Raw genomic sequence first — 14,360 nt, 5'->3', positions numbered from 1 at the left:
TCCTGAATTTTCCCTGCTGTGGAGTTTTCTCTGTGGTCTTGCACCAGGGCAATCTGTGAGAATCATTTCAGTCTTTTGTTTGAGTCAGTGTGACAGAATCCAAGGTGGCTCACCAGGAAGAGTGCTTTGTGGCTGAACAGCCCCTTGGAAAAAAGGCACAACTCAGGAGATTTGGGCACCCTGCCATTGGCATAAGCTGAGCTTCAGCCCTGTTGGAGCAGCTTGGAGTTAACAAAACAGCTTCTAATTCTGCTTAGGAAAGATTTGCTGAAGATTTAGCTTAAGAAAATGTTCTGTAGCCACAAGGGATGGGTGAGAGAAGGACAGAGTGTCCTTGCAGACCAGAGAAGGGCTTGTCCTTGCAGGAAGGAAGGCATGTCCCATTCCCCTCCTTGGCCCACATACCCTGCACAAAGTGGCTGATTTTTTTCCCTCTGTCAGCATCACCCAGCCCAGCCCGGCCCCACCACTGCCTAGTGCTAGTATCTGGAAACCTCGGGGTCCCTGCCTGAAAACCTCACATCACAGCTTTGTTAAGCTCTACCCCTACACTGGGCGGCCTTCGCTGGTCTCCTGGGGTTTATCTTGTGGGTCATGCCCCTGAATCAGCCCCATCTCTGTTCCTCATTCCAAGCCATCCCCAAATCCAGTGGAGGGACATTCACCTGGGGGGCACAGCCGGGCCGGGAGTGCAGCCAGCTGCATCCAGGATTAGTTTGGCCTGGTTCTGGTCATCTCGGCCAGGCTAAGCTCGGCCCAGCTCAGCTCATCCCAGCTCGGCTCAGCCCAAATTGGCTGGGCTGGCTCGGCTCGGCTCAGCTCAGCTCATCTTGGCGTAAGTCTTTGCGGCTCAGCTCGGCTCGGCTCATCCCAACCCGGCTCAGGTCATCTCGGCTCAGCTCAGCCCGGCTCCGCTCTCCCGGCTCAGCCCAGCCCAGCTCAGCTCAGCCCGGCTCGGCTCGGCTCGGCTCGGCCCAGCTCAGCTCGGCTCAGCCCATCCCGGCTCGGCTCATCCCGGGCCGGCCCCGCTCTCCCGGCGCTGTCCGCGGTGCTGAACCGCGCCCGCCCGGCGGGGCTGTGGAGCGGCTCGGCCCCGGCCCCGCTCCCCACGGAGAGCCGGGATCCCCGCAACGAGGCCAGGAGAACCCTGCCCATCCTGCCCATCCTGCTCATCCTGCCCATCCTGCTCTCCCACCAGCCGGGAGCTCTCCGGGTCCGAGAGGAGAAAACTGAAGGCGGGGGGGTAGGAAAAATTAAATAGATGGGGTCTTCCTGGAATGGCAACCGGCCCCGCTGCAGCCTCCTCCCCCAAATCCTTCGGATCCCCCCTCGGACAAGTTTCGATCCCTCCCGCAGCCCCAACCCGCAGCCCTTCCCGGTCTCACCCTCCCTTCCCACGGCCCAGGCTCCGTCTGGCCGGAGCTTAAGTCCCTCCTTTTTGCCCCCGGCCCCTCCCCTTCTCTAATTATGTACAAAACACTTCTTAGAATAAAATGGCCAAGCCGGGGCTCCGCCTTGCTTTCCTCTTCCCCATTCATCCTCTGTAGCCCGCTCCAAGCCCCTCCTCCTGTGGCAAGCCCAGCCTCTCGCTTCCCTCCTGGAGCTCTTTTCATTTTTATTTCTAACCCCCTCTCCATTCTCCCTGCTGCCTCTGCTCTTTCCCCCGATGGCTACGAACTGAGCAGCAGAAGAGAGGGGGGGCACAGGAAGGGGGAAGAAAAAAAAAAGCAAGAAAAAGGAAAAGGAAGAAGGGGAGAAGCGGAATTTTATTTTTTTTTCCTTGCCTCTGCCCTTAATGCCCGCGATCTGGATCAAGGAAGGGGATTTTCTGTCTGAGCATGAAAAGGACTGCTAGAGCCCCAGGATTTTCACGCCTGCAGTCTCAGCCCCGCACCCAGTATGCGAGCTGGACAGAGAAGCTCTCCCACAAGTTCCTACCGAGCCGAATAAAAGCCACGGGCGAGCCGATCTCCGCCACAGAGGGACATTAGCATCAGGTAAGGCGGGCGAGCGCTGCTGCGCTGCGGCTGCGGCGCTGCCCGTGCCCGGGGCCGGCTCCCCCGTCCTGCCGCGCGTTGTGTAACGCGGCCCCTCCGCTGCCCCTGCCCGCACCCCCGCCCTGCCTGGCCGCGGGGATGGATGGCCGAGTCCCGCAGCTCCGTTCTGCACGCGTGGTGCCGGGATCCGCGCACTGGGAGCGCTGGTTTTTACTGGGGCAGCCCCCCCCGGAGCACGGCCGGAGGTTGGGGTTCAGCCCCGGCGCGGCTGGGCTGGCCGTGGGGGTGGCAGGCAGCCAGGATCCATCTGTATTCCGGAGTATCCGTACATCCCGGAGCAGGGGGGGACCGTCCCCAAGGAGATGGTGTCATCTCCACTTAATCCGCTGCTCCGCTTTCGCAAGTGACAAGCAAATCGCGGAGGAAAAGGAAAGTCTGTCGCCTCGAATCCCACACTGGGCTGATTGCCTTCACTTCCAGCGGGGACGGGAGACAGCGGCAGAGCCGGGGGAGGGTAGGGATGGCGGGGAGCTGCACCCCACGGTGCTGGAGATGGGTTTTCCCCACATTCATTTCCCCGTTTGGTGCTGCTTGCGAGGCTGGTGTGGAGCGTAACTTTGCCTTTTTCCAGTCCTTGTGGAATGGCGGGACGGAGGGCATCTCCATGCCATTGCATCATCCCCGGGGTCTAAAGCCCCAGAGACCATCTGGTGAGAGGAGGGGGGTTATAGGTGTGTGTGTTTTGGCTTTGGAGAGTTCCCCAGTGCTGGTACCTGAGAGTGGGGAAAGGGAGGAGGTGTCACTTCTTGGATGCAGTCTCCTGTTCATGGAGGGAACCCAGCAGCAGATGAAATGCTGGCAGAATTGGTGTTTGAATTTAGCCGTGTGATTGACATCTGCACTAGGCAGGACAGAAGGGTCCTTCATGCTTTACTCTGGCTGCTCATCTGGCTGCATAATAATAATGTGTTCATGGCAGTAAATCTGCTTTCCCAGGAGTTGTAGAGAAGTATTTGGGAAGACAGTAAGAGGAGGAGGGAGCGAGTAAAGAGGAGATGTGGCTTTGGTGTAAGGAACATGAAAGGCTTTGAAAAAAAAATTCCTTATAAAGGAAAAATATCGATCAGCTCTGCCTGAGAGTAGCAGACAGACAGCTCTGGACTCTCTCCCTCCCACACACCCCAGACAAGCCACTGTGCTCTCCCTGGAGCATGTACAAGCCAGGCACAGGCAGCACATGCTGTGGAGCTCACAGCCCACCCCAGGCTCAGACACAGCCCCTCGGGCTCGCTCTGCAAACCCCTCTCCAAGCTCTGCAGCCCCGCAGCTCCCGCACGCTCAGCCACACAGGTGGGATCCACACACACTGAACGGGCAGAAATAGCTGCACTGATATTCTTATTATGTAAATCGAACCTTCAGAAGTTCACATGAGCACACACACATGCTGTCGTCTTTGCAGGGCTCGCAGTAGGTGGTTTGTTCCTCCAGTGTAGCTTTCTTCTCTTGTAGTTGGCTCCAAGCATTGATTTGGGGTTTGTCTGACTCCAAAGCCCTTTGCAACTCAGCAGAAAACCCTCTACATTTTGTGTGTCTACGCTTGTTTTATGGCTCTTTGCAGATTCCCAGGACTCGGGAATGATTTCACTACTGGAAAGGCAGACGAGCAGCAGACAGGGAAGCAGGGAAATGGCTGGGGGAGCGCTGGCATTTCCATACTCATCATGCCTTCTCTGATCAGGAGCTGGAGTCTGGGAGTATGGGAAGAGCTCTGCTGGAGTTACATAGCTCTAAAATGTGTGTGAGCAGAACCACACACACATCGATGGCTAAAACACACAATGCAAGGCTCCACTTCAGTCTTACCGTGGTTCAGAGAAAATCCCTCCCATCCTCAGGGGACAGATGCTCCCTTTGCATGCTCCTTTGATCAGAAATGAGAGTGGGCACAGGGGGATGATGTCACTGGTGTTAGAGGTGCTTAACATCCCCCTCTGACCTTCCTCCTCTTCCCCTCTTTCCATAGGGCCTAGTGAGGACGCAAGCCTCCAAGAGCAGGAATATAATGAGGCTGACTAAAGTCTGTGTTAAAACTTTGGAGAGGAGGAACATATGGTGGATTGGCTAGTTTTAGGTAAAATGTGTCCCAAAAGAAATGGCACGGGATTTGTCTCTGTTCCCTCCTAACCACCAGTGTTTACTACATTGGGAGTATGTGTAAGGCGGATGCTAAACACTCCGTGGGAATGGGTCTGCCAGCAGACAATAGTCATTGTTGTCTGTGTGACAGAAATAGTTCAAAGCCAAATCCTCCCATCTTTGTGCAAGCAGGAGCCCCACCAGCTTCTCCAGGTGCATTGCTCGGGAGAGCATGGCAGGAACTGACTCCAGAGCCAGGGATCTGCACCCAGCTCCCAGGAATGGATGGGGATTTCTAGACTTTACCCAGGACTTGGTATTTACAGCTGATGCAGAGATGTTGAGATAGCAGGAAAAATTGATTGGGGAGGGCTGGAAAAAATCGCTGAAGAACGTAAATGAGGGTGAAGAAGCTCCGAGCACTGTGAGACACGGGGTTCAGAGGTGGGAAATCAGGGAGGGATGCCCCAAAAAAGGGAACACACCCCGTGCTCTGCTCAGCTCTCATCAGCTCTGCTCAGCCCTACTCAGCCCCCTTCAGCTCCTCTCAGCCTGGCTCAACCCGGTTCAGCCCTGCTAGCCCAGCTCAGCCCCGTTCAGCCCCTCTCAGCCCAGCTCAGCCCCATTCAGCCCGTCTCAACCTGGTTCAGCCCTGTTCAGCCCCGCTCATCCCAGCTCAGCCCCGTTCAGCCCGGTTCAGCTCGGTTCAGCCCGGTTCAGTCCCGTTCAGCCCGGCTCAGCCCGGCTCAGCCCCGTTCAGCCCGGTTCAGCCCCGTTCAGCCCCACTCAGCCCGGTTCAGCCCCGTTCAGCCCCACTCAGCCCCGTTCAGCCCGGCTGCGCCAGCGCGGCGGGCGGGCGGTGCCGCCGGGCCCCAGGAGGGGGCGCTGTGGCTCCACGCAGCGCCGGGCTCGGAGCGGGGCTCGCCCGCACCCCTGCCCGCATCAGCATCCAGCCCTGCCTGTATCATCCCTGCCCGCATCAGCATCCAGCCCTGCCCGCATCACCGCCTATCCCTGCCTGTATCATCCCTGCCCGCATCGTCCCTGCCCGCATCACCGTCCATCCCTGCCCGCATCATCCCTCCCCGCATCACCGTCCGTCCCTGCCCGCATCACCATCCAGCCCTGCCAGCATTACCCGGCAGCATCCCCTGCCCGCACTCATCCCTGCCCGCACCCCTGCCTCCATTCCCCGTCAGCATCCCCTGCCCGCACCTCTGTCCGAATCTCTGCCCGCATTCTTCAGCATGTAGTCATCCTCGTCTGCATCCTTTCCCGCATCCCTTCCCGCATTCCTGCCCGCATCCCTTCCCGCATCCCCCGCCCGTATCCCCAGCCGCGGATGGAGCGGAGGGGCCGGGGCCGGGGCCGGGCGCTCGGTGCCGCCGGGGCTCTGCTCCTGGAGCCCCGGTGCGGCTGGGTGGGTGCGGGCTGCTCCTCCCGCTCCGGAGCCGCGGGGAGAGCGCAGCCTGCGGGGAGCCGGCCCGGTGCGAGCAGGGATCGTTCACCCGGTGATGAAATGCAGCTACTTCTGGGACAGAGCCCAGCAGCTTTTCCGTGCCAGCCAATACTACAGGGGAAGTGAAAAATCACTTCATGCATTGGAAGTGCAGAGATGAACTTAGTGAGGCAGAATATAAATTACCCAGACCGAGGAAGCTTGTGCCCAGTTGTTTGATTTACACCATCCTGCTTGCAAAAGTATCATGAGATTTTTAACAACTGTAAAGACCTTGGCCCATTTCCTTCCAGGCCACATAGAGCAGCTTTTCAGAAAGGGAGAATATCCACACACAAACACACAGAGATCTGGACTCTAAATAGATCCATGGGCTGGGGACTGGTCCTGCTGTTCTCTCTCTCCCCTGGAAGATGGCTGCCAGAGCAGGATGCAGAGTTAGGGAATGGTGCTGAGCTGAGTCAGGGCAAAATGAATATCTCCTCCCAGCAATGTGTGTGCTCCAGAGTGTTCTTGGGTGCCAGGGAAGGTTTTCCCCTGCCTGCTGTGCCTCTGCATGGCCACGTCCAGCTGATGTGCTGGGCCTGGAGCACATCTGGCCAGGGCTGCAGTGGGCTGGTGGCTGCAGGTGGTGAGGAAAAGGGAAATGTTATCAAGGAGAGAGAGCTGGGAAAGCAAAGTGGATATATCTAGCAGGTACTTCTGTCTGGAGAGAGGATGGGCAGAGATGGACCAGATAAATGAGGTGACATTCCCAGGGTTTGGAGTAGGCACGGGACAGCTGTTGCTGGCTTGATGAGCTAAGCTATGCAGTGCCAGGGAAGGAAAAGTCCTGACTAGTGGGAGGGAGGAACAGGAGAAAGAGCAGAAATCAGAGAGCAGCTGATTTAGCATGAGCTGAAGGCTATGGAAGGATTTAAGTTTATTTCAGGAATGCTGGATCACATCCCAAGTGGAGGTGGCATAAACTGGGTATATGAACATGTCATTTTGGAAAGAAAACAAGAGTCAGGCCCAGGATTCCCCTGAGCCTGGGCTGGGGAGTTTAACACAACATTTACAGCCCCCTGCTTGGGGAGTTGTTTTCCTGCAGCCTTGAGGCAGAACCTGCAAGCAGCTTCACAGGAGAAAGATGCTTATTTGTTTTTGCTATTTGTTCTTCTGAAATCATGTGTTCTACATCCATTTTATTGTTGCCTGTACGGCGCAGCTGGCAGAGCTCAGCCCTGCACAGAGCTGCTGCTGTGGCTGAGTGGGACCCATGGTGGCACCTGTGGTGGTGGCATGTCTCTGGGTGTTCACATGGCATTCCCCAGTGCTTGAACTCTCACACGTGTGATTCCTGGCTCCTGTTCCAGGAAAACAACCAGTTGCACTGCTGATGGATCACCTCTTCCAGTGGCAATAGGAATAGAAGTAAGTCATAGAGGAGTGAATAATCTAGAGAGAGTTGCCTGCTGAGGAGGATGGAGTGAATTGCCTTTGCCAGACACATACTGTTGTTCACTGAGGGAAATGCTGGGCAGAGGTAGAAACTGATGTGCCAGAAGCACCAGTAGAGCTTTGCAGCCCTAGAACAATTCTCTGTGTGTGTGTGTTAGCAGTGGGCGCTATTTGGTGGGGTATTTTCATCACAGAGACATCTTGTCTCCCAGACAGTCATGAATTACAGCAAAATCAGCTCACTGCTGACACACCAAGCTATGAGAGGTTCTCACACAGAAGACAAGCTCCAAAAAACCAACAAAACCTCAACAATTTGCTCCAGCACTTTTTGTTGGATATCAAAAAGGAATATAGGAATAGAGGGAGATTTCCCTCCCATCCATTCTCCACACTCCCAATTTCCAATAGAGTAGCTCTGGATCCTGGAGTCTTTTCATACCTGGGACCTGTATCATTGCTGTCCTGATAGGAAGTACATCCTTTACCCTGGTATTTAGAGGAGATACATCCTGAAGCCTATGACAGGTCTTCTTACAGCCTGGACTTTAATATCTTTGCATATTACAGCTGGAATATGTTGTACAGCAAGTTCCTGTGAAAAGCTCGCAGCCTCTCGCTGTAAATCACTGCAGCCTGTCGAAGCCAGGGCTGTTAACTGGCTCTGTGGTGAGTGAGGATCTCTTTCTTAGCCTTTGATTTAGAGTGTGATTTAGAACCTGGCCTGTGCTCTGGACTCCACTGTGTCCATCACGGTTTTGGATGCAGTTTTGGCCAGAAGTCCTGAGTCGGCACAACCGATCCCATTTAGCCATTTCTTTACCCTGCCCTGGCTGTGTGTGTGCCTGTCAGATACATTGCTAACACTGGAGACCCCTGTGGTAATTTATCCTCACAGCTGCAGATGCTGACCTGCTAAGCAGGGTGGAAGACAGGGAGGGTGAGCTTTGAAACCATCACCTCCTGCAGGCAGCAAATTCCAGGTGAGGCTGCGGGAGCAGAAAAAATAAATAAAAGGAATCTGTGAAAAATCACAAAGCAGCTCAAACTAACCGGAGGAAGAATGAACAGAAATGAGCTGTGTCCCCCAGGGAGGAGGCTGGGGATTCAGAGCAGGCAGGAGGAGCGGGATGAGCAGGTGGGAATCCTTAGCTGGACTTGTGGGCTCAGTGGAGCAGACACCAGCAGGGCAGGGCGCGGGTGCTGGAGCAGCCGGGCTGCTCTTGGCGCGTGGCTGCTCTGCAGGCAGGTACAGATGGTGAGCGGGTAAGCAGAGCCCTCTGACATATGCTGGGGTACATATGTGGCTCTGGGTCCCTCCTGGCTCACACCACCTCCCTGCCTGGACCAGGAATGCTGTCCCAGCCATTTCCCACACTGCTCTGTGCTGAGCGAGGTTTGCAGTCAGAATCAAAGGCGTGTTTTGAGGGAGCGGAGAGAGCTTTGGAGGTACAAGCTGAGACCAAAGAATGCCTAAGAAATACTGAGGAAGTCAAAGGGAAGGACTAACAAAGCACAGTGTTTGTGCTAAAATTGTGAACAGAGAGAAGAAAGCAGCAACAAGGATCCCTATAACATAGCCTTAAGACGAGCAGCTATTTCTAGAATTGCTTATTGTCATGTCGTCCAAATTCGGAGTCGCTTCTGCAAAACAACTCCAGGCTTTGCTGTTTTATGCTGGAGAATGCTGATAATGTGTTTATCTGCCATTTCCATTCTCCTGAAAGAGAACTGTAAAGTATTTGAAAATGATGGACCATGTTTTAGGCCAGTGAATAGATAAATCTGGTCAACCAGGGAAAAGAGACCAATTAGGATTTTCCTGCAATATTCACCTAAAGCAACCAAAGAGTGGAAATCTGAGTTTAGAAATATTTAGATAAAACTAAACTAGTCTTTTTGTTCAATTAGAGATATATGTGCATCAGTCCTTTTTGCTTTTTGGGGGAAGAGTTAAGGTGAAACTGATTGGAACTGGAAGTGTTGCTCAGGGAATTTGCTGGAGGATGAGGGATGAAGGAGGGATATATTTTGCTGATGAAGCTGGCTTGGGCCTTGTTAAGACTGGAAAAAATTGAGAAGTGTTCTAACCACAACAGTAGGACACTAAAGGGATCAGAAAGACATGGATGAGTGCTGTCACTCCTGGGATAACCTTTCAGCTGTGTGGGGACATGCAAAGTCAGTGGTTGTCTGAGGACTGTGATCTGCAATGCCAAATGGAATATCCTCTGTGTGACTATTTCTTAATTGATTCCTTTCATGCTTTGTGTTTTAATAACATTCTGCAGTAATGGAGTAAGTCACAGGTCATCTGTGGAAGTATCTTTTTGGGGAGGGGGGTTTAGATCTAGTACTACATAATTTCCTTGTGTGTCTCCCAGCTTTCTATGGGAAAGACAAGGAGTAAATAATAACCAAATCTCAATTTTCTCTCCTCTTTGTGAGTGGATAGATGTCAAAATCACTCCTCTTGTCTCAAAGGCTGTGCTGCTGCAGGATGTGTTGCTGAGTGCTCAGATATTGCTCAAAGTTTATCAAACACAGACTTCTTCATAGCTGGGCTCAACTGTCACCGCCCCAGAGCAATCAGAACTCAAAGAGTCCGATCCTGCAATTGGAATCACACAGATAAATTTTTAATTACAGCCCCATGGACATAATGAAACTGATTTCCAAGACCAAAGCCTAAGCAACAACAGCAAATCCATACACACGGCGAGTGCAGAGTGAATCATGTTTATGGTTCATCAGTATGCAGCTTCTTTGTTCCAAAATGCTGGTCAGGAAGGCAGAAGAAATATTCCCCAGGATATTATAAAGACTAACATATCATCAGAGGGAGAATCAATGGAGATTGATGGCAAATTAGATGGACACTTGAGACATTAAAAGGAAGGATGGAAAATAGAAGTGATATTATAATTGAACCATATTAATACATTTTAAATTGCTTTACAAATATTAACAAGTTAAATAAGGGAAGGCTGGAAATTATAGTTCATCTAGTCTGGGAAAGCTGGGAGTGAGGAGGGACATTCGGGTTCCAGCACAAAGGTATATGAAGGTTAAAATGAAACGTGATCAGAAGTATTTTAACACTTTGATGACAGAAGAACAAGGGGACACATCAAAATTAAAGGGCACAACTTTTAAAGCAAATTAAAAGGAAATAGTCCTTTCTTCAGTGTATAGTGAAGGCACACAATTCCCTGCTGCAGGATGTGGCTGAGATGAAAGTCCGGATGGATTTGAAGTGTAAAAGGCTACATAACTTTGTAGCAATTAATAGCATTTGCAGCCCTGCAATCTGGGACAATGGTAATCAGGTCTCAGGCTTCAAAGCAGAGGATGACCATCTTCTGGGGTCAGGAAGGACGTTTTCTCTCTGCATAAAAAGAACATAATATGGTTGGCCAGGTAATGTGACTGCCCATGGTCGATCCCGCTGGAAGCTAAGTCAGCAAGAGATTAGCAAATTGCTTCTGTGGGTGCTGGATTAAGGTATTATAAAAAGGTTTTCATCAATGCCAGACAGAATATCAATCCAGCAATCTCTTCTTCTGTGTCAACTCCCACAAAAGTAATTTCAGTGATTAGAATAGATATTGAAGTGGGACATGAAGCGGGTGGTTCCAGGCAGCAGCAGTGACCCTGAGCTGCACAGCTCGGTGTCCTCTATCAGCACCAGCATCTGCAGGATGGCACAGAGCTGGGATGAGCCTGGAGGCTCCCAGAACCATGTTCTGTAGGGATACAAGCTCCCTGTGCCCAAAGGCCTGCTGCCTGGACAGAGGAGGAGGGGAAGAAACAGGGAATGCTGGCACCTCTGCTCATACCAGAGGAAATGCAGACCAAGGCTTGGAGAACAATTCAAATCCTGTCAGTAGAAGCATTTCTTTGCAATCTTGCCTTGACAGATTTTGAAAGTAGTTGGTGGCAAAAGGTAGCAGAACATTACAGAAAAACAGGACCTTAAATGCTGCCATGGGATATAGGGAACATTTGGAAAATCAAATCACCTCCAAGGTGTTTGTAAGATGTCACCTTAAAGAATCTGCCCAAGCTGACACAGGGATGCTGTGACAGAGATGAGTGGGTGCACAAAATCCTGAGACTTAACCAAAGCAGCTTGGTAGGAGTGACAGGGTGGACAGAGATCAGCTATGGAGCCGGGTCCTCTCCCCATATTTTCCCCACAGTGCCATCCTCCTGAGCGTTCCAGGGTGACTCCTTCTGTTTGCCTTGTACTGGGCACAGTCCAAGGGTCATCCACCATCACTGCGCTGCTGGGATTGAGGAGGAATGGGCCTTTCCCATAACTTTCCTCTCCCATCAGCCATTCTGTTCCTGGTGCTGGAGACAGAATTTGGGTGAAGAGAAAACAAGGCTGTTGAGTACAGACAGGGAAGTTCAGCTTCAGCAGATGACACTTGCTGAGGGTCACTTCAGCACTGGCCATGAGCACCTCTGGGTGAACAGAGATGCTCTCCCATGGTCAGGTAATAAAGCAGTGCTCCCTTCAGAAGGATGGGCAGCTGATGGCTGTGAGGAAAACACATCAATAGATGGGATAAAGTTCTGACAGGTGTGTGACTGGGAGGAGGAATGGGGGAGCTGGTGCTGGGAACACAAAGTTCGCTGCTGGGGCAGGTGTGAATGCTCAGACAAATTGCCACATCCGGGAGGAACGAGTCCTTTGTTTGCTGGATGGCAAAAAGGAGACAGATGTGAGTGGCAGGTGCAAATCTGCCGGTGAGGTGTTGTGGAAGTGTGATGATTACTGTGCTCATGGCCTGGGCTGGGAAGGATGGATGAGGGAGTTTTTGTTCTGCAAAATTCACCAGAAAGATGCATGCAAAAAAAAAAAAAAGCTGTAAGGTAGGGCTGCAATTTACCTGCATTATTGGAAGATTGATTTCTGATGAAACGAGCAGAGAAAGGAGGGGAATAAAATTTTATGGATACCAAGAATGGGGATCAGAGGTCTAAAATGGCAGCTGTTAGTATTCTTGAAGGATTGGCTCAAATGAGACTGCAGAAACCAGTGCAAGCTTCTGATTTCCAACCATCTGCATTTAAGGAAAGAGAGGGAGACCAGCAGGCTGGCCTCAGTGCAATTCTGCTGGATTTCCCCCGAGAATCAGAATTGTCCCTGCATTTCAAGTACCTGAAAGCCTTAAAACACTGCCAAGGCTGAAAGGTGAGGAGAGGGTAGGGAGCGAGAACGGCTGACAGGAATAAGTAGATTGTAGTCTAGGCTGGATAATTCAGGGATCTGTAATAAAACTGCCCAGTGACAGATAGTGAATAAAAGACTACAGGTATATTATGGTTTACGGAGCACAGGACAGATGTGTCTCTAAGGAGGATGAGATAAGGAGAGGAAGGCAGCAGTGGCTGCTTTGGGATGCAGCAGCACTGTGTGAATAAAGCAGAGCTGTAGTGTGATAGTTCAATCACGGTGCTGTCACTGACATGTTATATATGACCTTGAGCAGGTCACTTAGGCTGGGAGCTTTGCAGAAGAGCTTTTTAAATGCATGTGTTTCCATGCAAAGGAGCTGAAACCCTTCAGTGCTACAGCTCTGAGCCTCCTGCTCACACAGCGGATGGGAACTGCCAGGGAACTTGGATCCAAGTTTGGCATGAGGAAAATCTAGGTTTTTTAAGGAATTCAGCAACCCCTGTCCTCAGGAAATATAATTCCTCAAAGACTGGTAGTCAGCTATGCTGACTCTTTACATTTCCAGAGCTGGGTAAAAGCAGTGCTGGTTTCCCTCTCCCTCTCCTCCACCCCAATAAAATGGCTCCTTCTTCAGAAATCTGGCCTGAATTAATCTTTCTTCTCATTGCCTGAGATCACTGGCAGAGCTTTCCTTTTACTGGAATAGATAAGGGAAGAACATGCTAATTGTATCTGTTTGCCTCCCTTGCACACAGAAGTATTTTTTCATACACAGCACATAAAATGAAGTTTGCAATTGCACACACACACACACAGAGACATGTGCATTGTTCTTTGAAGAATGCTGAATCAAGGCTGCTGTTTCATATTAATCTTTTTCCCAACTTCAGCATTTGCAGTAAATAGCAATTAATGATAAAGCTGCCTGCATTAAATAGAAGAGCAAAAGAGGCTGATAGGTCCTTCCTACCAATGCATCCTGCTGCAGTGCTTCTCATTACTTTAAGTTTGAAGATAGATTTTGTCCATGGCTGCACTTTATTTTTTTCTCTTTGCTGCTTCTCTGAGGCAGCTCTTCTGTAAAGCCTTGACACCAGGGGAGTGCAGTCCCCAAACCCTCGTGTGTCACATCACAGGGACACTTTGATGTTGGGGCACAACTTTCCCTCTGTGCTGTTGCAGGGGTGGGTGGAAGGGCTGGGGACCAACACACTCTGCTGCCCTTGCACAGCTCTGGTCTCCAGACCTCCATCAGCAACATTTGGACTCAGGAAAGGGAAATCAACAGGAGAGCTGAGACACACTCTGGATTTTATTTTTAGGTGTAAGTTCAAAATTCCAGGTGTGGCAGACATCTTTATGGAAAATCCTTTCCTTAGGATTTTTCCTCCAGAGAAGCTGAGAGGCCTGAGGAACAAAATGTAAACATTGATTATCTGCTGCTGTGGAATGCAACAGGTGCATCTGGGATTGGTCTTATGTGGTTGTTTGGAATTAACGGCCAATCACAGTCAGATGGCTTGGACAGAGAGCTGAGCCTCAAAGCTTTGTGATCATTCTTTCTTATTCTAATTCTTAGCTAACCTTCTGATGAAATCCTTTCTTCTATTCTTTTAGTATAGTTTTAATGTAATATATATAATAAAATAATAAATCAAGCCTTCTTAAACATGGAGTCAGATCCTCATCTCTTCCCCAATCCAAGAGCCCCTGTGAACACTGTCACAGGAAATCAATAGGAGAGCTGAGAAACACTTTGGATTTTATTTTTAGGTGTGAGTTTAAAATTCCAGGTACTTGAAGGGACATGAGGACTGATTCCCAGCTCAATAACGAAGAATTTTTGTGTTCAGAGACTCAGGGTACATTTTCCATGCCCCACATGCAGAGGGTTGAAGCATGCAGCATCTGCTGGGACAGTGCTTCAGGACTGTGGAAGATGACAATAAACCACTGGAGGATTTGTGCTTGCTCATGTTGCCCAAAACTGATGTTAATAAAGCAAAATATACCCAGAACTGGGTTACTTCTGAGGGGAAGCTTGTTTCCTCCTCCTGGAGAAACTCCAAGAGAAAACTAATACAGGGAGCTGAGATCTTTGGCAATGTGGAAACATCCACAGATATTTAGATAT

The 14,360-nt window shown here is 50.9% G+C and overlaps 1 protein-coding gene across 1 annotated transcript in view; it reads left to right on the top strand.

Moving 5' to 3' along the window:
* The first annotated feature begins 1,552 nt into the window (after positions 1 to 1,552).
* BRINP1 (BMP/retinoic acid inducible neural specific 1) overlaps positions 1,553 to 14,360 on the top strand; it is a 92,676-nt gene continuing 79,868 nt past the window's right edge. Inside the window, exon 1 of the mRNA XM_074556531.1 lies at positions 1,553 to 1,997. The gene's annotated coding sequence lies outside the window, so the exon portion shown is untranslated. The remainder of the gene's footprint in view (positions 1,998 to 14,360) is intronic.

Source organism: Zonotrichia albicollis, chromosome 21 (genome assembly GCF_047830755.1).
Source record: "Zonotrichia albicollis isolate bZonAlb1 chromosome 21, bZonAlb1.hap1, whole genome shotgun sequence".
NCBI classification, from domain to species: Eukaryota; Metazoa; Chordata; class Aves; order Passeriformes; family Passerellidae; genus Zonotrichia; species Zonotrichia albicollis.
The sequence above is the reverse complement of the archived record's forward strand: the minus strand, read 5'-3'. Positions and strand labels throughout refer to the sequence as shown.